The sequence below is a fragment of the Alligator sinensis genome, unplaced genomic scaffold, assembly GCF_000455745.1.
Source record: "Alligator sinensis unplaced genomic scaffold, ASM45574v1 scaffold222_1, whole genome shotgun sequence".
NCBI lineage: Eukaryota > Metazoa > Chordata > Crocodylia > Alligatoridae > Alligator > Alligator sinensis.
Genome location: NW_005841912.1, coordinates 60,786 through 85,325, shown reverse-complemented (window position 1 = coordinate 85,325; position 24,540 = coordinate 60,786).

Sequence of the window (24,540 nt, the reverse complement as noted above, 5' to 3'; positions counted from 1 at the left end):
GAGGTTCCCCAGTCGTCCACCCTGGTCGCCAATATTGGCTTGCAGGGACGTGTAGCTTTCTTTAACATAGAGAGCCACCCCCCCGCCCCTTTTCTCTACACGATCCCTCCTGTACAGGGTATAGCCATCTATCCCCGTGGTCCAGTCATGGGTGGAGTCCCACCAGGTCTCCGTTATCCCTATGACATCGTAATTGTTTGCACTGAGCATGAGGATGAGCTCCTCCTGCTTATTCCCCAAGCTCCTGGCATTAGTGTACAGGCAGGCAAGTGCCCCCTGTGGGGCTCCTTCCTTGCACACAGATTTTACCAGGGCTGGGGCAGAAGTGGGCTCCCTGAAGCGCCGTGATCTGCTGGCTTTGCAAGGATTGCTCAGCGGGCCAGCAGTGGCGGTAGCCACTATTCTATTTGAAATAGACCAGGCAGCCATATTAGCCTCCCCTAAATCTTCTATTTATTTACTGCTTTCATTTTTTTTTTAAATCTATTCTTTTGCTAAAACGTGAACAGAGCAGTTAGATTTCTCTGCAGAAAAATCTGAGGTATAACTTTACAACAGACAGAATGAGGAAATCTTATTTTCCCAAATGCTTTAATCCTTTTTCAGTTTGCTCTTAAACCAGACCTCTCTGACTATCAGACCAATTCACATTTGAAGAATTGAGTGCTCTCACTACTAACTTTTCCTTCAGTTTCTCAACTTTTGTTTCCTGTTCGTAATCATGTATATAACTTAGTATTACCACAAGATGGCAGTTTTTGAGCATATTTTGAATTTCTTTCTTTTGAGTCACTATCACTATCACTGAAGCTCTTTGGGAGGGTGGATTTTGTTTGTTTGCTGCTTTGTTTTTTAAACGGTTCTTTCAATGCTTAAACAATAGAAATATAATTATTTTAGGAACACTGTTTCCATGGGCAATTGCTCATTCACATAAAAAAATTCTTTACCTTCTAACTAGAATTCCTAAGAGCAGTAACAAATGTTTTAAGTGTCATACATTCCTTCTAAACCCTGTAGTAAACCACAGGTGTAAATATCTTTAATTTAATGGAACTTGACTTTAAATATGTGAAATCTTATTTTTTTTTAAAAACAAGAGCTAGTAAAAGTAATATGTATGTGTGTTTTATCCAGAATCTAAGACTTGGATGAAGATACAAGACCAATAAATCCTGGGACTACAGATTTGTTGTTTGACGTTTTATTATTGTTCTTGCTTCTAACACTTCTATTTGGGGTCTAAGCAGCAGTATCTTTTAGCCAAAAAAGCACCTCCATAAATTTAAGAATTTGGAAGCAGGGAGGGGGTTGAAGATACTCAGAGAAAACTGAATATGTTCAGGCACTAAATTTTGTGTCCTCAGAATCTACAAAATGCACCCAGTTGTTCTCTCCATGCTTCTTCTCCCAGTCCATTACTTCCTGCTCTGACTCTATTACTAAGGATGTCTGAGGCAAATAGCTGAATGTTTAAGCATGATAATTGCAGTACCTTTCATCCCATGCCTTGTAAAAGCAGGAAGAGATTTATAGCAAAGAGCCTCCCCTCCTGCTTCACAAAACAGGGAGATGTTGCCAGACTTGGCCATTTCAAGGGGGGTCTAGGTCACACTGCAGAAATGTGATAAAAGCAGAATGCCCCAAAAGCTGAGGCTAAGGACAGACATTCAAAAAGCTGGAGATGGAATTGATTCAATCTTTGCAGGCTAGTCTAACCTGCCTAGACTGAACCAATTTGGAAGTGAATAGACATTCAGGAAATGCAGGCACTTGCCTGCAGTGGCTCAGGTCAGAGGCTGGGGGTGGGGGTATGCAAGCCTCTTCCTGGTTGAGGGCTGCACTGCAGGTGGAAGTGGGGTAGAGCAGGGCAGGCAGAGCTGCTGCAGACTAAGTGGGGTGAGCAGTGGCACTGGGCCTCGGAGGGGTGACCATAGCCACCCGAGCACTCCCTAATGTCACTGCTGCTCTCCCCATGCAGTGTGCAGCAACACTGATAGCCCCACAGCACAGCCCCCTGCCAGAAAGAGGCTTGCACTCCCTGGGAAACGATGAGAGGGGCTACTGACTCTGTCACAGTCCCTGCCCCCTCGCTGCTCCAGTGGCAGAGGCAGGGGCATGGTCAGAGCCTGGCCGGCATGTCCCCCTTTGGCAAGGGAGAAGGGAAGAGGCTATTTTTCCCCCTCCCTCCAGCATCTGGCAGAGGAGGCAGCTTATTTTGCTGCTCGCCTTAGGCAGGAAGCAATATGCAGTGGCAGCAGTCGGGACAGGCAGACCCCAGCTGTGGCCCCCTAGGAGCAGAGGGATTGGAGGGAGGAATAAACCCCCTTCCTGCTCCCTCTGCCTCAGGGGGCCATCCCAGTTGACATCTGGCTGTCCTCCCGTCCCTGAAGCTGGAGCAGTGAGGGGGGAGCTCCAGGTAGACCTCGGCCCAGGTTTGTGCTGGTGGGACAGGGAGGGGAGAATTAAATCCCCTCCCTGGCCAGTTCACTTGAGGCTACTGCCAGGGCTGGTCATGCCCCTGCTGCTGGAGCAGTGAGAAGAGAAATGCCTGGCAGGGGCTGCTGTGCCTTTGCCTGTCAGATCCTGCTGGGGTCCGTGCTGGGTGGGACAGGGGAGGGAGGAGGAAAAACCTCTTCCCTGCCTCCTTCACCCTAGTGGGGGTAGCATTTGGCCATGCCCTTGCCCCTGCCCACCCCTGCTCTGGCTAGGGAGAAGAGGAGTGAGGCCAATCCTGCTCTGCTGGAACAAACAGCACAGCCCTGCCCAGGGCTGCAGACCATGCTGGGATGCTGGGGGACTCTGGTTTAACTTGAACCAGGAAGGGATCTGGGACAGACATTGCATAAACTGGTCAATTAAGTCTGACACTACATTCAACCAGGTTTATCTCAAACTGGTTTCAGCTATTTTGAAACTGGTTTATATGCACTGAACTTATGGTCTGTTACAGGTTTAAACCAGTTTCTGATCACTTAAATTGGCTTATGTGTAATATCTGTCCCTAGCCAAGAGTGAACCTTGTCAGATATGACAACCGGTCTGGTCAGCAAAATAGTGGAAGCAATCAAGTGAACCAGCAAGGAGATCAAATTCAACAGAACACAAAGTTTGGAAAGAGGCGTTCTAAAAGAAGGTCTCAAAATAAATAAATCAAATATAGTATATCATAGTTTTAACTTTAAAATGTTAGTAGTAGTCATTGATGTAAGAAAATATATTAGATGTAATTTTGTTATATATTTGTGGTAAATTTCTTGGATATAAGATGTAAACAAAGTGTATTTAAAAAGTGGTGTAGGTAGTCTTTGAAAAAAACTGTGTTCTCTTATCTTTCAAAAATGAACCAAAGAACCAGGGAATTGCCAGGACTTTTCAGATGGGTTTTTCTTTTGTATAAACTAAGAATACAAGACTGACTGAAATGATGGTATAAATACAACAATATTGTAATTTCATGATTACACTCTGGCATTGTCAAATACATATGCATTATGGCCCTCGGAGACTGCTTCCGCAAACATTGTGGAGATACGTAATGCAGGATAGTCCCTAGTGAAAAAAAACAAACTAAAAAAACCCTCTAAATTCACCAGGGCAGAAGGGAAAACTTAACTTGGAGAACCAAGGGAAAACATGCTCACAAAGAAAGGTGAAAAGAAAACCAGACAGTAGCAGGCAGCATTCCATGATGGTGAAGGGAAAAAAGATGAGAAATCCTCCCTTCCAGAATTCTAATTTTCAGCAAGACACAAATTAACACCTTCCAGTCTACAATAGAGCAGGTTCAGTCCAGTTCCAAAAGTTTCAGTGAAACAAAGACCAAATAAAACCAATCAGAAAGTGGTTATTAGAATATTGGAACAAGCCATCTATATAGATGGCATAGAGCAGGGGTGCTTAGCAGCCCACAGAGCTATATATATATAGCTGTTGAGCACCCCTGCCCTATGGCATCTGACCCATAGGGCTCCTCACAGGCCTGAGAGTTTGGCAACAAGGTAGTCATGGTAGTATTAATTTGCACACCCCTACTGCCAAAATTCCAGATTCATGGGAAGCCTTGTGTGCCAGATAACAGGGCTCTGCATGGTACATTGCAGGGTTGAGTCAGTGTGGATCTAGATCTGGCTGCACGGCCCCTGATCTGCCTGCCGGATGACAGGAGATGGGTGCTGCCAGCTGGGACTAGCACTGAAGCCAGTAAGCCTGCTTCAAAACTCAAAACATTTTGAACCTTTTGAAATGTTTTGAGTTTCCTTGTTTCATTTCAAAGATGTTTTGAAGGCTTTTGTTTCATTTAGATTTCACTGTTTTGGGCTTGAAACGCATTGAAACAGCTTTGAAATGAAACACTGGGTGAAATTTTGCACACTCCTAACTGACATGTGCTTTTTCACCCCCCCCCCCCCCCCCCAAAAAAAAAGTGACATGGGTATACGATTGGCCTCCATGAGCCCTGCTCAGTTTGTTTTGGGTTTGGTTTCAGTCATTTTATGTCTTTGTGGGTGTGTGTTATTTGGGATCAGATGTTTCCATTTTATTTTCTATTTTCTGTTCTCCTTTTTCCCCTGCATTTGTTTGCATTTTTTCTCAGGAAGATCACTTGCACTGTGTGTTCAATAAAAGGCACAGGGCTAAAGAGAGGTAATAAAAAGAAGCCTATTTTTTTAGCCTGGAGGACTGGGGAACTTCTTTGGAAAGGAGGAGAAAAGGAGTCCTGGGTTTCAAGGTCCTGTTCTAAGGACTATTTCTACACTTTACATTAACCAGTCATTTGATAAAATAGTTTACATTATTCTGAGCTAATGATGTTGAAGGCTTAACAAAGCCAACCACCTTCGGGGGACCTGTTGCTTCCTGTGCAACCTTGATTCACAGACTGCTCACCTCCCTTCATACAATTAAATATCTGCCAGGGACCTCAATGTGAGTTAGGGTGGCAGAACTGGGTGAAAATGTGTTTGCTGGTGTAAGTAATACTGTATAACTGTATAGAGAAGGGTTAGAAGACTTTTCTCCCTCTTAGACTTTTACCATGGCTTTTTCTGTTGTGTCACTTTATCAAGGAGCTCAGTGTTCTTCTATCCTCCCCCTAAGACTCTTTCTTGAAAGCAAAATCAGTGGAACTGCTAGTGGAATAAAAGTTTCCTTCTGAGATGAAGAGTGACAGAATCAGGACTGGAGCTATTAGGAATACCATATTACCATGTTTGTGGCTAACAGTGCTCGCAGGATGACCTATGAGCATGTGCACACACATATTGGTGATATAGTTCAGAGACAAACTGATATTCTCTCTGTCACAGGCCAGTTGGGCACTGTAAGTATATCAATTTAGCCACTGGACAGTTTGGTTTGGGATTGAGGAGGCAGAGTTGGGAGTAAAGCAATGGCAAATTTATTATAGCTTACACACACACAACAGTTAACAGAAAGATACATGCGATAAGCAGATAATGCAGTAATAAAGAGCTAAAAGTAAATAATAACAACAGATAAATAGATCAATCTGTCTCAGGCCAGCTGGGCACTGCAAGGGTATCAGCCACTGGCTGTTTAAAACAACAAATAGACAGACCTGGGTTGGCAACTTATTGATAGTTTCCCAATGCCAGGTGCGCGCCAGGTGATTCCAGTGAAGTCAGACGTCCCCGATCGACGCTGTCAGAGGGATTACCAGGGAAGATCCTTTGATCGGAATCCAATCCTCACTCACACTGGGAGTCTGGGTTCGGGCTTGGAAAAGTAATTACCGTCCTGTTCCCTCCTTCCTGCTGGTCACCTGATGCACGCGCTTTTTATACCTAGTCTTATGCTAATCTGTTGGTTTTAGAGCCACTCTCAATCTTGCCCTATAGCTGTTACCCTATGGGATTAAAAGGTGTTAAAAATTATCATAAAAGGTTACTACCCAAACTTGGGTTTATCCAATAAGCAAATTACAATGCAGCGTCTTCAGGTTTGAAATTAACATTACTCCGCCTAAATCCAACCCCTTTAGATCTCTCTATGTTTTTTTGAGATGTGCTTTCCTGGAATGTACTGGGAAGGCCAGGCGGTTGAACCCAGTTTTTATTATCATCAAGGCTAAATTCTGAGCTAAAAACAATTAGGTCAGCTAATCATAGCTATAGCTTTGTTTCTGAGGCCTAGTCAGTTTTACAAACAGTTACAAGTTATATTTGCGGGTTACAAAAATACAAGCTTTATATTAGACAAAAATTCCAAATACCTCTAAGCAGCACATAGTTATTGCTTATTAATTTCTTTGGTTCTGGCAGTCACATCTCACAATAGCACTTTTTTTTTAACTTGGAACTTTTCAGTGTAACAGAAACTGAGAACCAAAATGTATGATAATATACCTCAGCAGCTCTTCTAGTATAGGTCTCAAAATACAAAGCTGATAACTGCACAACAAAGATGTGGCTTTCAATATCTCTCATAGTATTTATAAATTCTCTGCTAGGTCTCCCAGCTCTCTTATACTGAGCATATCTTGGCATAAAGTTTATGGTCCCCTGTCAAGAAACAGGGGTTCTTAAGTATAAAAGCTCTTTGAGACCTGCAGGTAAACCAATATGTTATAATAGTTCAAACAGTTCTCATAACTCATTGACAGAAAGATATCTATCAAGATCTAACAAGTATTAGCATTCTTCACCAAGTGCTTCAGTTACCATTTTTTTAAAAAGATGGTGCAGGTGGCCTTTTTTTCTCTCTCTGCCTCTGAAGATACGGATGGATTTGATCCTTACACAATAGGGGACACTGTAAAGCAATGTGTATGCTGTTTACTTTTTAGATTAAACATATTGGCTACTTGCAGATATTGGAAAAAAGGCTTTCTACATTAAACTCAGTGCGCTCCTGCTCTAAACTAGAGCATGCCCAAAAGAGGGAGCACATTAGGCTTTCCCAACATCTGTATAGATTGAGTGCTTTATAGTTCAGACTATTGAATCAGCCTTTAGCCAAAAGTGCCAAAAAGTCCCGCTGAAGCTCCTGATCTATACACATACTGTGGAGCTGGGTCAAAATAATGTGCTTCTGCTTCTGGTAGTGTGTGGGGGGTGGGAAGGGGGCATTCTCCCCATGTCTGTCACCACCCATTTTGATTATATGATGTTAAACTGTGGTATTAGTTAGAACCAGTAGTGTAAGTAGGAGTGGGTAAGTGGGGCACCAGCCTCAAGTGCTGATTTAGAAGGTACACCAGAATGGTAGCCCCCAGGGAACCCCTACTGCTGCTGATGCAGCAGCAGCAACCTTTGCCTTAACAGCAGTGGCTCAAATGCTGAGAGCCCATGATGAGGCAGAGGCAGCTATAGCAATGGCCTATGGTGGATAGAAAAACTGACCTGCATACAAAAGCACCAAGTTATTTTGTTGCAAACTATGGGGTGGTATTTGGCTTTTTGTACATTTGGGTGATTGCACAAATGTTTTGCGATGGGCTAACCAGTAATGGTTTGGCCCGGGGGTTTTCAAAAGGTCAAACATGATTGGTGTGTGTGTGTGTGTGTGGGGGGGGTTCCTTTTCCTCACCAATCAGGCCCCTGGAGAAGGGGAAGGCTTGCCCCCCTCACCAGGGGCCAGGTAGAGAAACCAGACCTGAGTGAAGACTCACTCCTCATGTCCCCTGATTGGCCCCACTGGTCACCTGGAGGGCGATAAAAGGGGCAGCGCAGCTGACTCAGGAAGTCCAGTGAGGGACAAGGAAGAAGGGGATTTGAAGATCTGGCAAGAGATGGCCAGTGGGGTGGGAGTTGTTGCCCCAGAAGAGCCCAAAGTAGTGGGGCTGCAGGTGGTGGTTGAGCTCTGGCAGCGAGGTGTGAGCCCAGCATGGAGAGGTTCCCAGCTTGGCTCCCGGATTCCCACCCCTCTCCCCAGTGAAATGAAAGGAGGGCCTCTGCTCTAACAGTATACACATTGCTTTACAACAGGGGTGGGCAAAATATGGCCCACGGGCCAAGTCCAGCCTGCAAAGCCATTCTATCTGGCCCGTGGGGCCCCTAAAAAATTTAGAAAATTAACATTTATCTGTCTTTGTTTCCAGCAAAAATGACAGGAACCCAGGACAGTAGGACCTAGGGGAAGCCCGGCAGGCTCCTGCAATAGCAGGGCCTGCCCAGCTCTGCCCCACCAGCCGGAAGCCCCAACAGGGCCCATGTGGCTGCACCACACCAGAAACTCAGGTAAGCGGGGGGAGGGCAGGGAAGGAGCCTGGGGAAAGGCGGTCCCTGCCCTGCCCTGTGGCTGGTGCTCCCTGCTGCAGCCACTTGTGGTGCATACGGGGCTGTCCTGAGCAGGCACTGGCAGCCTCACGTGGGCTGTGAGCAGCTCCAGCGTAGGGTGCTGGGCACAGGGTGGGGGAGGGGCCACTTTCCCCATGCTCAGCACCAGCTTGTAACCTGCCCCCACAGTCAGCCTGGGCCTCATGCCAGCTCCAGGCTCACCTGTCAGGGCTGTGCCATGGCAGGAGCAGCTGCAGACCCCACACATGCTGTGCTGGGCAGTGTTTGCTGCTGCTGCTGCCCACCCGGAGCTTGCGTGCTGGGCATTCCAGGGGCAGCGGTGACAAACACTGCCTGGTGCGGCAAGCAGGGGGGCTGCAGCTGCTGCCACTGTGGTGCAGCCCCAACAGGTGAGCCCGGAGCTGGCACAGGGCCCAGGCTGGCTGCAGGGGCAGGTTACAACCTGGTGTTGAGCGCGGGGAAAAGCAGCCCCTCACCCCATGCCCGGCACTGTAGCCACTCATAACCCATGTGGGGCTGCCTGTGCCTGCTCAGGACAGCCCTGCGCAGGCTGTGAATGGCTGCAGCAGGGAGCTCTGGCCACGGGGCAGGGGAGGGGCCACTTTTCACTTGCACTCAGCACCAGCTCATTCCCTGCTGTGGAGCAGGAGGTCGGGGTTGCACGCTGCCCCCTGCCTGTACTGCAGGGCTGGGGGGGGGGCACTGGAAGTGAGCAGGTGCATGGGGCCCACACCAGTGTCCTGAGGCCAGCGCCCAGAGCAAGGCAGCAGGAGTACAGGGGTCCTGGCCAGCAGGTGGTCTATGGAGCCGGGCAAGCTCCCTACTCTCCCTGCTGGTGCAGCCCAGGCCAGCTCCACAGACCTCTGCCAGCCTGCACCCCACTTTGGGCCCCACCAGCACAGGCCCTGAGACATTGGTCCAAAGACATTGGGACACTGGTCCCAAGATGGTGACCAGGGGGCAGAGTACCTGTCAAGGGGTGGGGCTACCCATGAGGCCCTTGACAGCTTGCCAAAACTGGTTAAGCGGCCCTCTGCCTGAAATAATTGCCCGCTCTTGCTTTACAATGTCCCCTATTGTGTAAGGATCAAGTCTATCCATATCTTCAGACAGAGAGAAAAAAAGGCCACCTGCACCCTCTTTTAAAAAAAATGGTAACTGAAGCAGTTGGTGAAGTAGGCTAATACTCGTTAGATTCACCATCCGTTAGCAGTATTCTTGGTAAAATTATTGCTAGGCACTATTTGCACATATTATACTATCCCATAGAGGGCAGCCAAAAACAAAAGAACTGGTTCCTCTAAACACAGACCGATAAGGTGCTGTGGTTCTCTATCAATGCTAGTGCCATTTTTATATGGTTAAAAGTCTCAAGAGTAGCGGTAGCTCCCTCCTTCACAGCTCCCCAAATAATGTTTTCTTTTCTGAAACGATGTCTGACAGAAAGAGAAAAAACAAATACAAAACAATGGGTACAGCAGGAGTACCACTCAATCATCCCAAATACATTTCAATCAAGGTTTAGTGGTGTGGGGCTAGGCTCATGTAAAAAATATTGCTACCTGGCTTTCTGCACAAATATAATTAATTCTCATCTGTTATTATCCCACTACTGTGCAGAGACCTAGCCAAAACATTTTGAAATGTATTAATCATGAGCTGCTTTGGAATGCACTCCAAACTGAACCAATTCATTTTACCTTAGAAGGACAGTGCACACATGAGTGTATTATTATATTTCCTTTCCCATGTACTATATGCTGGTAATATTCTAGAAGGACTCCATGGCTACAAAAATAAATTGGCTCTTAATAAAGAGAAATATTTGCAGAAGTGCTATAGCAACAGCTCACATTCTAGCCGTGTGTGTGTCAACTGACTTCCTGGTGTCTCCTCCAACTTATTCCCCTCCCTCCACATCCATACAGATCATTACCCTCCTTGCCTTCTAGTGCAGAGAAGGAGGCCTTTTGCTCACACATCCACTCATGCAGTTAGCTCACACTACTCTACAGCGACATATCATCCTTTTTACCTTTTTCTCTCTCCCCACTTATTTTCTCTCATTGTGGATTACAAAGGCACACTTCCAAATTCAGTTAAGGGCGACTCACTTCCTCTGCTGGCTGACCGCCTTAGGTTAGAAACAAACTCAGCAGGTTTACTTGAAGTGTTTATGGAAAAAAAAGAAATTTATTCTGTCTCATTATTATGGAATATTCACTGAATCAAACTGTCTCATTTCCATCTGGGTTCCAGCAGTTAAGAGCAGTCAGAGTTACATTAGAGCTACACATAATTACATTCCTGATAATTATGCAAATTATAATACAATTCAGTCTGCACACTTTTAAAATTGTATATTTTCCTGCCTGCCCAGAACTATTTAATAGGCCAAATATGACCTGACTTGGCATCTAATGTCATAAAAATGCCCTCACATCCTGACCTAAAAAATAAAGAAGGGTCTAATTTGCTCATCTCTAAATCTTGCATGTATTCATTAACTTTCATACTTATTTTCCCTCCTGAGAAAAAAAGGGATCACTGCACTAACATAGGTCATTTTGACATGTATGGCAAGAGTGATACAGTGTGAGAGGAGGCAATGAACAAAAACTGAATATTGGCAAGTGCCCTTCAAACAAAGTTCTTGGATTTCAACAGCAGTTTGAGCATAGTTTATGGAGCAAGGATAATAGAATTCAGAAGCTAACATTAATAATTTCATTAACATTTCTGCAGCCATGATCACATGCTCTGCAATATTTTACATGTCTGGACCCTCTGGATTTTTACAGGTCCTTGAACAAGTGATTTTGTTCTTGGCCCTGAAAACAATTAAGTATTTCATTATTCAGACACAGTATATTTTTATGTACCTTAAGACAAATGGCTAGCAGCTGAAAATATGCCTAAATATTAGGGTTGTGCAAAATTTTGCCAGCTCTTTCATTTCAACGCTGTTTCGACTCCTTTCAGCTCAAAACAGTGAAATCGAAATTAAATGAAGGGCTTTGAAACAACCTTGAAACAAAATGAGGCTAGTCGAAATGTTTTAAAAGTTTTGAAACATTTTGAGTTTCAAAGCAGCCAGCAGCCAGGTGGTGGAAGACAGGGAAGAACCAGGGCTGCATTCCCAGCGGCTCCAGGCTCAGTTAGGTGGGGAGTGCAGCCCTGGCTCTCCCTGCTTCCCATGGGTGTGCTGCGGGAAACCGATCACAGTGCAGGGAAGGGATCTGAGCCCCAGCTCAGTTCTGTCCCCAGTGCTGCAATCAGGCTGGAGAAGAGAACAGAGCTGGATCACTCAGTTTCCTTCCCCAGCCCTATGATCGGGCTGGGAAGGCAACTCAGCCCAGCTGGGCTGAGTTCCCAACCCCAGCACGACGATTGGACTGGGGAAACAAACTCAGCCCAGCTGGGCTGAGTTCATTTCCCCAGCCCAATGGTTGTGCTGGGGAGGGGAACTCATCCCTGCTTGGCCAATAGAAACTCCTCAATCTTTTGTCCAATTAGAAAAATATCTTATTCTGCATGTATTCTGCACCAAATGTTGCTCTAACATCCTTGGTACCTCATGCATTCCACAGATAACATTATATACAAAGATATCATTCCTAATTTACATATAGAGAAAAACTTGACAGAATTGAAAGAAATCAGACAGGGTAAAGTTTAGCCATAGGGAACATACTGATAGCTGTGTGGATACCTCTTGCTGTTGGGGGCTCAGGGAGTCTCAAAGGGACAAGTCAGAGCAAAATACCTTTTAGAAGAGACAATCTTTCTAATAACCTGGGGACGACTAAAAGCCACTGTCCTCCTTCTGTGAATCTGAGGTTATTTTGGTACTCTGCTAAGAAAAAATAATAAAAATTTTACTGTTTACTGTTCATATGTAAAATTGTACATTTTAAATATGAACAGAAACATACAGCAGGTAGGAGATTCTTGGATTTGAGGTGGGGAAATCATCTTTAGTAATTCTAGAAACATAGGGCTATATAGGAAGGAACCATTTGGGTCAGTGAGTTCAATCTTCTGAAATAACAGACAAACAAGACACATAATCAAATCTGCAAACTTATCAAGCTCAATTATAAAATTAATCTAGTCTGCCCCCATTACTGCATCAAGAGGCTGTTCAAAATCTCACTCCTTTTGAGGCTATAAGCCTTCTTCTGATTTACAGCCTAAATTTATTCATAGCCAGTTTACATTGATTTCTTGGATTGATTTAAATCAAGGTGATTTAAATAATTGATTTAAATAGCAATTTAATTCACCAAAAGAGAAACCCTAATTTAAATCATCGATTTAAATCAAGTTTCCCACTGATGCTTCTTCACATATTTCTTAAACAATGGTGCAAATCTGATCACTAAAACATGTTACTTTACAACTCAATACAGCATTTTACAACATCTGTCCTTAAACTTTTTTTTAATTTTCAAATTTTAGTAACTCCGACAAGTCATCACAACACTAAACGTACAATGTCCTTAAAACTTCTACAACTAGATCTCATCTTCCCTGCTCCAACTGTCATTTTTATTCATAGACTGAGACAGAAATATGAGTTTTCCTGCTTCTTCAACTCCCAGTTAATTTCTTAGCTTTGATTGAATAATACCAAATGATGAAAATATTCTTTCTGTGCCTGCAGAAGAAGCTACTGCTGTGAAAAATTGGCTTAGCAACTGAAGGAACTCTGTTTCAAGGTGCTTGGTTAATGATTTCCACCTATTCAGGGGAGTGACTGTTCAAAACATCATCAATAAACATGTACTGTTTAAATGGCTCCTGTGAAAGAGCTGAAAAAGAAATTGAGCTGGGAGAGCAGCATCTCAGGAGCAGCTGCTCCCTACATATAAGAGAGCCCAGTGAAGGACCACACGGTGTGGAAGCGGAGGTGGAGACGGGAGCGGGAGATGTCTCCTCTGAAGGGAAGAGCAGAGAGAGGACTGTGGAGTTGGGGAGCTTTTGGAGGTCTGTCCAGTGTGCTGGAGAGGGCTGGAGGACAGAAGGAAGCTGGGAGTATGTAAGTGGACTCGAAAAGGATCCCCAGAGAAGAAATAGAGGTGCGGAAAAGGGAAAAGCTGCGAGCAGCAGAAGTGGGGCGGATGCCCCAGAAAAAAAAGAGTAAGAAACAAAACAAACAAACTAATACATTGGGAGATCTTGGTTTTGATTTTTGATCTTGTTGCCATTATTGACTGTTCCTTGAGAGGTTTTTGATTGGAAAGCTAGGCAGAACATGGGAGTACAAAAAAAAAAAAAGGAGAAAAAAAGAAACTGAAAGTAAAAACTTTGGGACAATTCAAGAAACGGTTTGAAAGCTAGTTTGATTATGTTGTATATCAATAAGAAAGAAATTGCACAAAAGGTGTTTATGAAAGATTAACAAAAAAAAGAGTTTGTGAAATAGTTATGAGTGTGAAGGAACATAAAGGATAATGAAGAAAATCGTTCAGTTACATAAGACTGTGGTTCGAGTAATATTCTAAATTTGTGTGTCGGGCAAGAAAAACATTGGATAGGGTGAGTCACTGATAGAAACTGTGAGAGATTACCAGTAGCCTACTGCAGAATTAATACCTCCCAACTAATAACATCTAAATTAATAAAGCCGTGGCAGGAGAGAGTTGGAATCGACGCAGGAGGTGATAGCCAAGGCAGGCAGAGAAAACATCACAGTTCCCCTCCAGCCCTGGAACTTACTATGACTGGCATAACTGAGAAGTGATTTTGAGATGCCCATGCCATGGCAGCAACATCTTCTTCAGAATGTAGGCATCTACCTTTATATCTGGGGTTGAGAATGTCCACAAGAAAATGAGGTGGAGTTACTGCCTGATCCACTTGCTTCTTTATTGCCTGCAGTTTAACTTTCTGGTTAAATATTTCTTTCTTCAATGTCTCTTGAAGTGCCTTCCAAATTTTGACAGCATCAGCAGTGCAGCAACAATCTCTCTGAAATTTGTTTAAGGCTATGGAGATAGGCTTCAGCATACTGAGCATATCCTCTACATTCCTTTTTAAGCCAATGTTAGATACTTTGGATGAGATACTTCCATCTATTTTATAACGATTTTCTTCACAATTTTTTATAAGAATAGGCCAGTTATTAATAAATTGTTCAAAACAATCAACCACAGAATTCCATTGAACACCTTGGGGACGAATTAGTTTGGATCCTCCTGCTCTCTTCAGTGAAGCTAAAGCAAAATGGTTGTTATGGAAGTATTTTGTGACTTCAACAACAATTTCTTTTATTCCTGGAGAAGTACTTAAGTCTTTGGCTAAAAGATGCATTAAATAGCCATTGGAGCCACATGTTATTAAGGAGCATCCTTCCGTTTCTTCTTCTAAGTACCTTCTCATCTTTGCCATGTTTGCAGTAATTTGTGAGACAAAACTACGCATGTGACAGTTGAATTTTTGTTCAGTTTATTACAAATTTTACTGCCACTTCTTTTAAATATTCTGCTGTGTGGGCATTTCCCAATGTATCTATTGTTTCTGAAAGATATGCAACCCCATCTTCTGTTGTCACACAGGCACATATTACTGGATTATTGTGTACATTGCTCCACCCATCAAGGCTTAAAATGGCAAATTTCCCCTCAGTATTTCTTGCACACTGTTCAAGTTCCTTCTCATACACTGTATGTAGCGACCTTCCACCAATGTCTGCTGTACCAGGCAGAGTGTAGTCTGGTCATAAGGACTCAAACATGTCAATGAAGTGTTTCTTGTTAATGCGAAAAGGATAATTTGTGGCATAAATGAGCCGTGCTATCTTTTCATCTATGGTGTCTTGTTGGTATTTGCTGGTCCTTACTACAAACCCATCCATGGTGGTGGTTTTATTGGATGATTGAAATCTTTTGCTTGCTACTGATACTTTGTTGTCTGAAATATGTTTGGTTGCAGCACTGCTGCTAAAAGTAGCAGCGGATGACTCTGAAGTTGTTGCAGATGGACAGTCATAGTCTCTTAAGCTTAAATGGGATCCTGAAACAAAATGATTTTTGAATAGTCATTCTTCTCAGTTCTTCTCACTCTATTATTCAGTTAATCATTTACATTTTTTTCAGCAAGAATGCAGATTCGATTTCAAATTACCAAAAAAGCTAAGAGTGACTGCACTTAGAGTCCACTTAGTTTTGAAGTAAGCCCCATTGAACTCACTGGCACTTTTGTTTTTTGAGAAAACAAATATAGGATGGGTTTCCCTTGGGAAAGCTGAGTTATGCTGAAGTAAAATAGGGAATAGACTTATGGCATCACCATTATGGTCTGGGGCCATGATGTTCCAAAATAAGGGGCATGTATTATGTAATATAAAATAAGAAAATGACACCCAGTGGCAACTGGCAACTCTAGATTTCTCTTATTGCAGCTTTCTGTACCATAAACTTGGGTGATAGATTCTAAACCTAGTTAACGAATTAAACAAGCCATAAGGATTAGCTAAGCTAAACTTTTTTTTCTACCAATATCCAACATAGCAAACAGCTTGGGAATTTACTTGTTAAATCACATTTATACTAAAAGTCATAAAGAGAGTCTTGAAGAATGATGCATTGCAAAGTGAATTATTTAATTTACTAACCAGTTGATCCACATTGTTCTTCAGCCATATCCACATCTTAATTCACATCATTTTCTCCCAATAAGCAGTTTTCATTATGATGTTTCATTCTTGGAACTAGGCCCTGCATCTCCTTCTTGTACTGCTTACACTTGATATGTTTTCTTTTTTTACCCAGGGAAGTAATTTCTTCAAAATATTCCCAGATAGGGTCTCTCTTATGCCCAGAAGCCATGGCAGTTTTTCTCTGGCAAAAGTCTGGGGGAATATAGGAAGCTCTGTGTGTGTACTACTGAATAATGCCTTCCCTTTTTCTTTCCAGTCCAGTCCACTGTTCCTTTCTATTCTGCCGCCATCCTTTCCTATATTGTGTCTCTGTCTTTAAGAAAGTGTCTTAACTAACTCCTCTGTCTTGCTTGGCCCAGTTTCACCACCACATAAGCACAGAACAACAACAATCCTATCCAGCCTGTGTCTTTGCACATGTGACTTTAGTCTGCTGAGAAACAGAAACCGAAAGGCCAGAACTTTCAAGAAGCAAGAGCTGGTGCACTGTGACCAGTGGGGTCCCCCAAGGCTCTGTCCTTGGGCCTATTGTTTTCAACGTTTTCATTAATGATGTGGACATTGGTATCAGAAGCGGACTGGCCAAGTTTGCTAATGACACCAAACTTTGGGGTAAAGCATCCATACCCGAGGACAGAATGGTGATCCAGGCCGACTGTGACAGGCTCATGAAATGGGTGGATGAGAACATGATGGTGTTCAACATCGAAAAATGCAAGGTACTCCACCTTGGGAAGAAAAACCCACAGCATGCTTATAGGTTTGGCAGTGCTATGCTTGCTAGCACCATTAAGTATTGACCCCAAGATGAATATGAGCCACCAATGTGATATGGCAGCTGGCAAAGTGAGCAAAACTCTAGCTTGCATCCATAGATGCTTCTCTAGCAAATCCCAGGATGTCATCCTCCCACTGTACTCAGCTTTGGTGAGGCCGCAGCTGGAGTACTACATCCAATTCTGGGCTCCACAATTTAAAAAGGATGTGGAGAAGCTTGAGAGAGTCCAGAGGGTGAGCCACTCCCATGATCAGAAGGCAGGAAAACAGGCCTTATGATGAGAGGCTGAGAGCCATAAGACTCTTCAGCCTGGAAAAGTGCAGGCTCAGGGGGGACCTGGTGGCTGCCTATAAGTATATAAGGGGTGTACATCAGGATCTGGGGGAACGCCTGTTCACCAGATCACCCCATGGGATGACAAGGTCAAACAGTCACAAACTTCTCCAAGACCGTTTCAGGCTGGACATAAGGAAGAACTTCTTTACTGTCTGAGCCCTCAAGGCTTGGAACAGATTGCCTCCAGAGGTGGTGCAAGCACCTACTCTGGACTCCTTTAAGAGACATTTGGACGTTTATCTTGCTGGGATCCTGTGACCCCAGCTGACTTCCTGCCCCTGGGGCAGGGGGCTGGACTCGATGATTTCCAAGGTCCCTTCCAGCCTTAATGTCTGTTAAATCTATGAAATCTATAGTTAGCCTGGATGGACAGACTAGAGCCATTTTCATGAGATGAAAAACTGAAATGAATGCCCATGTTTGATTGGTAGGTAACTCAATGTGTGTGTGACAGAGCCATTAATTCATTTTTATGAGACTGTAAGCGTAGGTTTAGCATATTTGTGATGAGATTTAATTGTAACTATTATTTTTAAATGAGAGAGAAATTTAGTATTTTATTGATGACTAAAAAAAATTTAAAAATCTGATTTAAATAAACAACACCTGATTTTTTTTAAATTAAAAAAATCATTGATTTTTATCCATCCTAGTGGCAACATAGGAAGATGGGAAATAGACCTGGAACAGGCCTCCTACTGGACCAGTCAGACCAGGTTTGCAGGCCTTCATTTATGAAAGGAATACTCAGACTCTCCACTCTGCCTCAAACCTTCACCACAAAATTGCAAGGCACAACATCTGGAATACCAAGAACATCCTGTAGCATGCCACAGATAAAAGTAGTGGAGACACCATGTGACTGCATGGACAGGGAAGTAGCTGGTTAAGATATGTTCAGAAGATCCTAAGGAAAAGGACCATGCTTCACAATACAGAAAAAAGCAGAAATCTCTGCAGCCCTTGCCAATATGACCAAGAATCTTTCAACTTAAATAGCTCTTATCCCTCCCCAGTGTTTACCCTGATGCATTTATATATGGCAATCATATCTCCTCTCAGCCAATTTTTTCATTTATTGGAAACTATAAACAGCACAGTTCCATATCATTGCCAACTCAGGGCTATGCTTTAACAGGCACAGTTCAGTGCTCTCTCCCTCTTTCCCCTGCCTCTATGTTTCCATAGTAACTGAGCAACCCATTTATAGAATACCATATAGTATAAAAGGACAGTGTACAAGACTGGTTTAAATTACATTGTCTTGTACTTTAAAGAGACATTTTCACTTTATGAAAAAACCGTGATTCTCTTTTTCTTTATTACAGTGAGGCCATTGTGGAAATATCATGCAAGGAAAGAAAGCTTTGAGGAGTAGATAATAAAAAAATCTGCTAAATTTAGTCCCTTTGATGTAGTCAAAGAACTGACCTTTTTGACATAACTCTACAAAAAGCCTTTTTAATAGGTGAGCATACCCTCCATACAACTTATACTGATGGTTACCAACATTTATGCTTGTAAGAGTTTGGAAGGCACAGTAAATTCGATATAACAGCAATTTTCAGATTGCAGTCTCAGGATCATAAGTAGGTTGTAGATCCTTTGCTAATAGACTGCAAGAAGATTTTCAGAACCATCTCAGTCCCTAAAAGTAGTTTGCTGAATGGAAACATTGGGAAACTTACGTTACAAAGCACTCAAAATTCTAAAGAGTCTGTTTTAATGTTGCAAAAAACTTTACTCAAGCTTTCCTTCCTCCTACCAAATTATTTCATGACTTTCACAAATCCCCAGGTACTTACAGAATCAAAAGTACTAAATATCACAAGGAAGATTGTTCTCATTATCCCTCTGGCCAACTAAACTTGCTAGAATAGTTCTTCTGATTTCGTTTACATCAATACATTCTATTTCATCATATAGGGCACTGACAGAGGTGGAAAAAAAAAACACAACAAAAAAACAGTGCTGTACCAGAAGAGGCAGGGTATTAGTTTGACCTGGCTGAACAGCATCTGTATAGGTCAGGCACTTCAGAAGGGCTTTTTAGCACTTATATCCATACATAATTCAATCAGATATAACATAAAACCACCAAAAAGCTTTACTGAAGCATCCGATCTGTACAAATGTTGGGTGAGTCAGGTCCAATTAATGCGATGTCTCTTCTGGGTATACACTGTGCTCAGTGTGGGGGAGCACCAAGCTTAAAGTGCCTTATCCCCCCCCCAGATCTGTAAGCAGCAATAAAGATTAGATTATATCTAAGACTACCTTTTAAAAATAAGACATAGTGGGTGTGTCTACACATGTGCATTTACTGTTCAGTAACCAAAATTACTGTGCAGTACGGGCACATGTGCATGCCCATACTGCGCAGTAAATACAGTGATTTATGCCAACTTGAGTGGAAATTTGATACCTGCACTGTGTGTGTGGACTGACTTGGGGATAACTTTAGTCCTGAGTCAGTCCACATACAACATTAATGAGCTTTAATGCCTGCATGTGTAGATGCTGGCCTATTTCTGCTTACTGTGCAGTAACATACTGTACTGTGGGGCTGGGGGGGGGCACTGGGAGTGAGCGGGTGTACAGGCCCCACACCAGTGTCCCAGGGCCAGCACTGGTGGGGCCGAGAGCAGGGCGGCAGGAGTACAGTGTCCCAGCTGGCAGGGGCTCTATGGAGCCAGGCCAGTTCCCCGCTCTCCCTACTGGTGCAGCCCAGCCTGGCTCCACAGATCCCTGCCAGCCTGGGCCTTGCTCTGGGCCCCACCAGTGCTGGCCCTGAGACATTGGTCCCAAGATGGTGACCAGGGGGCGGCGCACCTGTCAAGGGGCAGGGCTACCCATGCGGCCCTCGACAGCCTGCCAAAACTGGATAAGTGGCCCTCCACCCAAAATAATTGCTGCCCTTGTTTTAACTTTAACATCACTTAACATTCCACAGATTTAGTGTGGCCTAAGTGTAGCATGTTACTTTATACCCTAAGACAGAAGGGAGCTGGGGAGAGAATGGGGAAATAACAGGGCTATTAGCCTTTCAGCACCATGGAGAGCTTCAACAGACAGTGGTAAAGGAAGGGTAAGAAACATTTCAATGAAAACCCTGATTAAACAAGATCAGTTACAATATTTTGTTTGCCTCTTTCCTCTTCTCTTTTAAGTTTGGCTGTTTTTAGAGGGAACAATTTTGTTCACATTCAGAGCTGGTCAAACTAGTCATTTTGAATACTATTACTCATTTCCTATTGACTAGCAAATTAGCCAGAGGAATAACCCTGATTTTAGTATATATTGTTTGAAAGTACTGTCCATAAAGGATCTAAATAGTAGTTTTTAGATTATAAGGAAAAAAAAAGATACAGTTTCTTCAAAACCTTTTTCTCTCTACCCCCTTACTTCTGGTACTGACACTATACCCAAATTCCCCATATTTTAGGCTTGTAAACTATGATTATCTTCAGGTCCTCTCTCTTCTCCCCCAAAATCTAGGTTATTATTCTGCCTTTTCCTTCACAGCTTGGCCTTTCTTCTCCTTTCCCAGCAGCCCAAATACTTGTCCATATCCTAAAATTTGCCTGCTTTGATTAGTATAACATTTTCACAGGCCTTCTTGATTCCTATTTCGCAGTGCTCTTCTCCATCAAGCTGTAGGTTTCATAGATTCATTCATAGATTCATAGATGTTAGGGTCAGAAGGGACCTCAATAGATCATCGAGTCCGACTCCCTAGGCTGAGGCTCAGGTTATACAATGAGCCTCTTTCTCAAACTTTAATTAGGCTATATGGCTCTATATATGGATTTATGGTCAAAGATCAATAGATAAATAAGCTAAGTGATAATATTCAGTTGATGGTACTATAAAGTAGGGGTGGGAAATTAATTAGGCTGGAGGGCCACTTAAGTTCTGGTGGGCTGTTGAGGGCTGGGGGTGGGGGGAGTGGGGGGATAGTGCTGGCCTGGCCTCAGCCCCATGCCATGGCTGTTTACACCGCCTGCCCTAGGGTGGGGGCTGGGAATATGCTAATTGATCCAATCCATTCCTTGGCCTGCCCTGCACCCACTTCTGGGGGTGTCAGATGGAGCAGGTAGACAGACAGCATCATAGAACAGGCAAGCCGGGCACAAGACCAGGGGCCCATACCAATTTGGGACCCTAGCCCCAGGATCCTCATCAGCAGGTAAGTGAAAGCCGCATTTTAGATCCCCACAGCCACCCCTACCACTGCTGCTATCCACCGGCACAGACATGGCATAGTGTTCCTGGTCTGGCACGGCCCATCCGAGCCCCTCTGCATCTGTGGGGCTACACGGGACAGCTGGGCAGTAGCCCGCTGCAGGTCATTGAAACAGGGGCTGGGTGGGGAGTGAGACTGAGCTGTGGTGGGAGGTGGGGGAGGTGAGAGGTCCTGAGGGGGAAAAGTGTGTGTGTGTGTGTCCATGTGCAGAGAGTGAGAGTAGAGTGTGTGTGCCTGTGTCTGTGCACCCATGTGTGTACGTGTGTATGTGCATTTGGCCATAGCGAGGGCAGAGAGCAGGGAGGAGAGGTGGGCATGTGCCTCCCAGCCTGGTGGGATCCACCCAGCCTCCCCCACCAGCACCAGGAGAGGAAGGGGCCCCTCTCCCCCCCTGCAGCCCAGCTCCCATCGGGGGAGGGGGCCTCCAATTCTGTGCTTGTCCAGGGCCCCAGTATACATTAATCCACCTCTGGGCAGCATATCCATGGAGACTGGCCCAGGACCCTTTGTGGCAGAGCGTGCTCATCTGAGGGATGGGATGGGGCCATTGGTGGGCAGGGAGTAGTGTCCAGAAGTTGGTTGAGCATCTGAGGCTGAGGCCAGGATCGTAGGGTAGTGACAACATTGTGCCGGGGCCCAGGGCAGAGCTGTAATCCACTCCCTCCTCACCCTGCTGTGTGCTGCCTGGCTCCATGGACTACAGCTCTTGGAGTGCCCAAGAGCTGTGTGCAGGAGTACAGCAGGCTGTGCTCCACTCCAGGAGACACCTCTGCACCCAGGGGCAGTGAGACCAGCTGCACATGCCACAGCCCAGGCTGACCCCACGGCTGGTGTGAGCATGTCCGAGGGATCTGCTGTGGACTGCATAGAATCATTTGGCAGGCCTGATCTGGCCCACAGGCCCTATTTTACCCACTCCTGCTATAAAGCATCTCTGGCAAGAAAGTTAAAGGATATGTAGGCTGCTGGTTTGTATTTGTAAGATTAGTATGGGGTTCTGGCTGGGCATTTTAAGCATCATACATAAAACACAGAAATATCTACTAACATCATGATGGCAATTGTTATTCTTTGTGGCATCAATTATCTTGATAATAAAGAGGAAGCTCCAAAGACCTGAAAGGCTACTTTTTAATTTTATGGAAAACGTGGAATGTTTTGTTTTTTGTGGAAGGGGGGGTGGGGATTAATTGGTTGAAATTAACTATTTTGGACCATTATTTTATGGACAGCATACAGGGGTCATGAGCATGTACCCTACTTCATCTGTCAGGTTCTATGTCCTAGGAAAGATGTTCTATTTAATGGGTTGTGTTGGGCCATCTTTAAGTGGGAAGAAAAAGAAAATGAAGCATTTATAATAACTGGTGGCCATATTTCGTCCCCTCTTCCACTTCTTCCCACACTTCCCTCTGGACAATAACTCTTTTATTAAATAAATCAGTTACTGTAGTCTTTTCATTCCCAATACCCAGAGCCTGCTAAGATTTTTCTCCCTTTCCCTTTTTAAATGATGTGAAACCTTTACTGTATCTATCAACAAGGACCATTAAGATACCTAGTTGTTTTCAATTTTTTCCAACATAGATGATTTTTTATAGTTTCATAGTTGTAGGGTCAGAAGGGACCTAAATAGATCATCAAGTCTGACCCCTTGCCCTGGGCAGGAGTGAAGACTGGGCTCACATGACCCCAGCTAGGTAATTATCAGCCTCCTCTTAAAGACCCCCAAGGTAGGAGCCAGCACCACTTCCCTTGGAAGTTGGTTCCAGATCCTAGCCACCCTGACTGTGAAGTAGTGGCCTTCTAATGTCCAGCCTGAACCTACTCTCAATCAACTTATGGCCATTATTCCTTGTTATTCCGGGAGGTGCTCGGGGGGAACAGGGTTTCTCCCATTCCCTGCTGGTCCCCCCTGGTAAGTTTAAAGATGGCCACCAGGTCCCCCCTCAGCCTTCTCTTGTGAAGGCTGAACAGGTTCAGGTCCCATAGCCTCTCCTCGTAGGGTCTGCCCTGCTGTCCCTGGATCATGTGAGTGGCCCTCCTCTGGACCCTCTCAGTGCTGTCCACATCCTTCCTGAAGTGCGGTGCCCAGAACTGGATGCAGCACTCCAACTGCAGCCTGATCAATGCCGCATAGAGGGGAAGGATCACCTCCTTGGACTTGCTCATGATGCATCTGTGGATGCATGACAAGGTGCAGTTGGCCTTACTGACCACGTCCTCACATTGGCAGCCCATGTTCATTTTTAAATCGATAATGACTCCAAGATCCCTTTCTGTCACTGTGCTTATGAGAAGGGAGTTTCCCAGCCTATAGGTATGCTGCTGGTTCTTACTGCCCAAGTGCAGTACCCTGCACTTGTCAGTATTGAATCCCATTCTATTCACAGTCGCCCACCCCTGTAACCTGTCCAGGTCCAGTTGTATCCTGTCCCTCCCTTCTAGCATGCTCATCTTGCCCCAAATCTTGGTGTCATCAGCGAATTTGAACAGGGTGCTTTTCACCCCCTCATCCAGGTTGCTAATAAAGAAATTGAACAGTATGGGCCTGAGGACCAAGCCCTGGGGGACTCCAATGCCCACATCCCTCTAGTTCAAATATGACCCATCCACCACCACTCTCTGGGTCCAGCCCCTCAGACAATTTGCAATCCATCTGACTGTGTAGGCATCAATGCCACAGTCATCCCTTTTTTGAAAATGGGGACCATATTGGCCTTCTTCCAATCATCTGGCACCTGGCCAGAGCACCATGAGTGGTAGTGTACCCATGCCAGGGCCCCTCGATAACCTTTGTCAATTCCTTCAGCACCCTGGGGTGGAGAGCATCTGGACCTGCTGATTTGAACAAGTCCAGCCCCTCCAGAAGTTCCCTAACTCAGTCCTCCCTTACCCTAGGCCTGGCCGAGTGTCTCCTGAGTCCATCCTGAATCTCAGTGGGGAAGTCCCAGTCCCTGCACAAAAAAATGGAGGCAAAGAAATTATTAAAAAGGTCTGCCTTTTCCTCTGGTACAACCACCAGATTGCCAAGCGTATCCTGCAGGGGCCACACATTACCCGGTGCCTTCTTCATACTCCCTATGTATTTTAAAAAGGACTTTTTGTTGTCCTTGATGGTAGCCCTAGTTCCGTAGCTGCCTTAGCTTTCCTAACAGCCCCACTATAGACCCGAGTGATGGAGGTATACTCCTCTTTGGTGGTAGCCCCTCCCTTCTACTGGGTGTATGCCTCCTTTTTGGCTTTCAGGCATTCC